Consider the following 6,000-nt stretch of genomic DNA (forward strand, 5'->3'; position numbering starts at 1 on the left):
TGTTCAAGATGAGAAGGAGGAACCGGGCAGTGGCCTCCACCGCACCACGCTGCGGGGGGGGGGGGGGGGGGGGGGGGGTCCCTGGCCAAGCTCTCAACCTCTCTGAGCCTCGGTTCCCGCCCACTTGAGCACAGCAGCCAGAGTAGCCCTCAGGTGGGTCCTACCTGGACCGCCTCGGCCTCTCCATATGGCTGAGATTAGTGATAATCCTCAGAGTTCTTACTCAATAGGGAAAGCAGCACAGGGAGCTGGTGGCAAAGCTCTGAGATAAGATAAACACAAAGCAAAACAGAAGTCAGACTCCTAGGAAGTAGCTGGGAGCCAGCCTGGGACTTGGAGTCTGTTCCTTTGGTGTTGGCACCCCATCTGCACCCTGTGACTGTAGTTTCCCCCATTTACAAGTCGCTGCCAGACAGGAATAAAAATTCCACTGTGTGCAGAGGCCTCTGGTTTCATTCTGAGGAGGGCAGATCAGTTCCCTTTCACCATTACCAAATGCAGTGGCAGAGAAACGGAAACAAAAACAGGACCGGAGGAGGAAGCCTTCGGTTAGAAAGGCAGCAAGGAAGGAAGCTGCTGCTGCAGAGGGAGGGGAAGGTGCCCCTTGTGCCCTAGCTGTGCAGCCCCGTGCAGATCACATAACCCTGGGACCTGCCTTCCTTCCCAAGCATTCCGTAACCCAGAGCGAGAACCCCAGGAAAGCGCTTCAAACGGTGCCGGCCCCAGAGGCAGTAATCAATAAATTACAATCACCGGTCACTTGTCCACTCCTGGACAAGGGAAGGTGTCACCTAGTCACGTCATATGGAGATTGTTCGTTTGTTTTCTTCTTTCTTTACTGTACCTTTGTTAAATTACTTAGCAAATTATGGGAGCACAGAATGCCAACTCTGGTAAGCCTAGCTGTATAGGTGCATACTCCAGGCTCGGGAGGTGACTCAATGGGTATTCAAGTCAGGAGTCACAGCACCCCCAGAAAGATCAGGTAGGGTGGTACCTGTAGCTTATATGCTAAGGGGTTGGGGAAACAGGGGTGTCCCCAAATGCTGGCCAGCCAGTTTAGCCATTTTAGGGAGATTTAGGCTCTATGAGAAACTCTATCTCAAAATAAAAACAAACAACCAACCCCAAAATGAATAGAGAACAGTAGGAGAGGACACACAGTGTCTGCCTCTGCGAGCATGTGCATAGGTGTACGCGCATGCCCACAAGCACACATACACAGAAACAAACGGACACACACTGAAAATAAGATCCCGAAAGCGTTCGCCTAGGCTGGAGAGATGGCTCAGCAGCTAAAAGCACTAGTCACACCGGCAAAGGACTCCAGTCCAGTTCCCAGCACCCACAGAGAGGCTCACAACTGTCTGTGACTCAACTCCAGGAGCATCTGACGCCCTCTTCTGGTCTCTATGGGTAACTGCACTAATGTGCATATACCCACACACATAACACATAATTTTAAAAAAATTAAAAAACAACCCTTTTAAAAAGCAAACTCACCACCCCCAGAAAGGGAATGCCAACTTTTGGGCCCCGAGGCCCACTCCCTGCTAGGAATCTGGTCTCTCTTCCTTTCATATTTAGACCAACCAACCCAACTTCAACATGCATTTCTTTCTTTTTCTAAGGTTTGGGGGTTTGTTTTAGTTTCATTTTTTATTTTTTGTGAAAATTAAATCATGGCACATATACTACTTCACAATCAGTTTTTTCCTCCCACTTGCATTTCTCACAGATCCACATCCAGGCCTCTACATCCGCATCTAACTCACTGTTTCCTCAGCCATGTGATGTCTCATAGGATATCTGGGCTGTGGTTTATCTAATTACTCCCCTATTCCTGAACATTCAGGGAGGTTTCCAGTTTTTTCCCCACACTAAAGAAGGGTGCTGTAAATATCCTTTTCTATATATCCTACGTACTGACACTTTTATTTCTTGGAATCAAGTTCCCAAAATATGATTGCTTTTTTTTATTGTTAATACATGTATGTTTTTATTATTCATAAATACAGCCAGGATCCAGGGTGTGACTCAGAAGCAGAGCACTTGCCTAGAACATGGAAGGTCCTGGGTTCAGTGCCCAACACTGCAAAAAAGAGCGCTGGCAAAATGGCTCAGCTTGTCACACACACTGCATAAGCTTGGGGGCCTGAGTTCCATCCTGGAACCCAAGAAAAAAGTCGAAGGAGAGAACTGACCTCATGTTCTCTGACATACAACACAGAGTAGGAAGGGAGGACAGGCAGACGCAGAAGGAGAGGGAGGAAGGAGAGAGGGGTGGAGATAATAGTATTAAATAGCCTTTAATCCCAGCACTCCAGAGGCAGAGGCAGGTGTTTCTCTGTGAGTTCTAGGCAAGCCTGGTCTACAAAGTGAATTCCAGAACAGCCAGGACTGTTACACAGAGAAACCCTATCTTGAAAAGCAAATAATAATAATGACAACAATAATAATATTACTAATAATATTATTATTGCTATCATTATTAAATAAATATAATGTAAGAATAAATAAATGTATTCAGAAGCGAGGGACCTGGCTCAGCTGGCGGAGAACTGGTGATCTGGCTTATAGGAAGCTGCAGAGGTCTGAGGACATCCTCAGCTGCATTGTGAGTTTGAGGCTACACAACACCCTGCCCCAGAAATAAAGAACTATGTATATCAATGGATGGTAAACAAGGCCAGAAGACTTGCCCACAGAGGCCATAGCAGCCTGTGCTACCTGTAGCTGTGGGGGTGGGGAGGTGAACCTTTAGATCCTCCAAGTCCTGCCAGCCTTCGGGTGATGCCAACCTGGTGAAAAAATGGCCTCATTGTTTGAGTGTGCTATCCCAGGTCCCAAGCCAGTCTGATCCCTCTCTCACCTCACTTGGCCATCACGACCCCTCACAGTTCCTCAGGAGTCCTTGGCTGTTGGGGACAGCAACTCAGGGAAGCAGAGGCTCCAAGGAGCCCATGATGATTGTGGCCGTGGGTGTTCTTTGGGTTGACATCACCCCATAAAGATACCCTGAACTCCCTTTTCATTCCTTCGCTTCCATAATTCATATTTTAGGCCTTCTATTAGTCAAGTTAGCTATGCCGCTTTGGGCCATAAGAGCTTTGCTCATGACCAGGAAAGATTCCATAACTATTTCAGCCTCTCTCTTGTGATCAGTGGGGTCAAACTGTGGGACTGAGGGATGAACCTTGGAGCTGGACAAGACCCGAGTCAAGTCGCAGCTCCGCCATCTACTCCTGACCATCTTGAACCCTGATCTGACCTCTCTGGGCTTCTGTTTCTTCAATGCTAAAGCAAGGACATATGCACCTGTGCTTACAAGAACCACTAAGCGCATTCAGTAAACACAAGGCACATAGTAGGTGCTCAATAAATGCCAGCTATCAACATGAAAACCCAGGCCTCCCTTTAAATTAAATGTAGATGATAATCGAACTTGGAGAGATTCTGTCGGAGAAATAATTTAGTAATGATCTGGGTTGTTAAAAATTGCAACGAGGAGCTGAAGCGACAAATGGTTAAGAGCACTTTCTACTCTTGCAGAGAAACGGAATTCAGTTCCCAGCACCCATTTCGGTCAACTCACAGCAATCTGCAACTCTAGTTCCCGGGGCTCTGATGCCCTCTTCTGGTCTCCACAGGCACTGCATGACTGTGGTGCAACACATAAACTCAGAGGCACATACACATACACATAAAATAAATGTGTGTGTGTGTGTGTGTGTGTGTGTGTGTGTGTGTGTGTAATCCTTGTAATATTAACTGAAATCTGTGGCTCGTTCCCTGTTATCTGAGAGGAGGGAGCCTCAACTGAGAAAATGCTTCTGTGAGAGCAGGCTTCAGGCAAGTCTGTAGGACATTTTCTTAATTAGTGAACGATGTAGGAGGGCCCAGTGTTATGAGTGGTGCCACCCCTGGGCTGGTGATTCTGGGCTTTATAAAAAAGCAGGCTGAGCAAGTCATAAAGAGCAAGTCAATAAGCAGCACCCTCCATGGCGTCTGCATCAGCTCCTGCCTCCAGGTTCTTGTTGTCCTTTTGAGTTCCTGTCCTGACTTCCTTCAGTGATGAACTGTGTTGTGGAGGTGTAAATTGAAGAAATCCTTTCCTCTCCAAGTTTCCTGTGGTCATGGTGTCTATCACAGCTTTAGAAACCCTAAATAATAGAGCACCTTGACTTTTTTTTTTTTTTTTTTTGAGACAGGGTCTCACTGTGTAGCCCTGGCAGGTCTGGAGTTCCACTCACTGTGTGAATCAGGCTGACCTCAGACTCACAGAGATCTATCTACCTTTGTCTCTGCCTTGAGAAGGAATAGCACAGTATACATATATGCACACACACATACACACATAACACAATATATAAATGTACACACGTATATAAAACACATTTAGCACACATACGTGCACAATATACACGGATAAAGCTGTATGGTCTCGTTTGAACAGCTTGAGTCTTTGAATAAGCAAAATCAGTTTTTTTTTTCCAGTTTTTAAAATTCTATGTCTATGTGAGGGTGTTGGATCCCCTGGAACTGGAGTTACACTCAGTTGTGAGCCGCCATGTAGGTGCTGGGAATTGAACCCAGGTCCTCTGGAAGAACAGCTGGTGCTCTTAACCACTGGGCCATCCCTCCAGCACCATGCAAAATCAGTTCTTAAAAGTATATTAAGAGGCAGGAGAGACAGCTCAGCAGGTAGAGAGCACCGGCTGCTCCGGCAGAGGACTCTGCTTTGGTTCCAGCATCCACATGGCGATTCAAAGCTGCCTGTAACTCCAGTTCCAGGGAATCCAGCCCCCTCTTCTGATTTAACAGGTAGTACATATATGTGAACCTAGGCAACACACACAAGGGCATGGTGGTGCACACCGGTAATCTTAGCCCTCAGGTGGTAGAGCCAGGAGGATCAAGTTTAAGTTCATCTTTGACTACATAGTGAGTTCCAGGTCAGCCTGGGCTACATGAAACAAACAAACAGCATCAAAAACAGAAAGGGAGAATTCCTTAGCCCCTGGAAAACTTTTCCCTTCCAGGTTACACAAGTGTGAACTCAAGGCTCATGAAGAGAGGAACTCTGGGCTTGTCCAGGTGGCCCAGAGCCAGGCTGCACTCTGGAAGGAGAGGTGCCAACCGCTCCCACAGCCCTGCCAATGCACCTTGCCTATTACAGTTTCTGTGTGCTAGGCCAGGCCCCAGTGAAAGCGGTCAGGCTCCTGGAAGTTCCTATAAGGAAGACAGGCTTGTCTCTGCTGCCCCGAATCAGGGACTTGAGGGGTGCCCCAGACAGGTAGGGGAGGCAAGCTGATCTGCAGACACTGCACCTGCCAATGCTGCCCCCCTCCCCGGAGCGAGCGCTCACATCCAGGTCCTAGCATGCTAGACAAAGGCCCCCATCCCCAGGGACCCCATCCGATCCCTCCTAGCTATCTGGCACTTTTAGTACCCTGCCTGAGAAGACATTTCCTGTTCTCAAGCACAGGTGTGCTGGCTGGGTCCCTGCCCTGGGGCCAGATCTAACTTTCTGTGACAGATCATTTGAGAGCAACCCTTAGAGGGAGCCTAGGCTTGACTGGGGCAACAATTCGGCAGCGATAAAAACCAGCGTGAAAAGTCAAATTATCCCCGTCTCCACTTTGCCTGGGTGACAGGCTCATTGGGTTTCAGATGCTACCTGGTTAAGGAAGTTCTCAGGCAGCATGAGGCCAGCAGCACCTTTCTTTTCTCTGCAGTGGACCGCCCATCTCTGAGGCCCACCATCGAGTTCTAGAATCACAGTTCCGCCAGTCAAGTTCGGTTGATTTCCCCATCCTCAAAAGCACCGGCCGCACTAGGCTCCAGAGGGTAGGGGTGGAGTCTGCCAACGGAGTCACTGTGACTGCTGTCGGTTTAGATGGCTTCCCCCAGGAAATAAATTACATTTCATTCTCTATAGATTGTTTACTTTATGGTCTCTTGATCTCACTTGGCTGGGGTTTGTGTGTGTGTGTGTGT

The sequence above is a fragment of the Myodes glareolus genome, chromosome 2, assembly GCF_982192425.1.
Source record: "Myodes glareolus chromosome 2, mMyoGla1.1, whole genome shotgun sequence".
In the NCBI taxonomy this organism is placed as follows: domain Eukaryota; kingdom Metazoa; phylum Chordata; class Mammalia; order Rodentia; family Cricetidae; genus Myodes; species Myodes glareolus.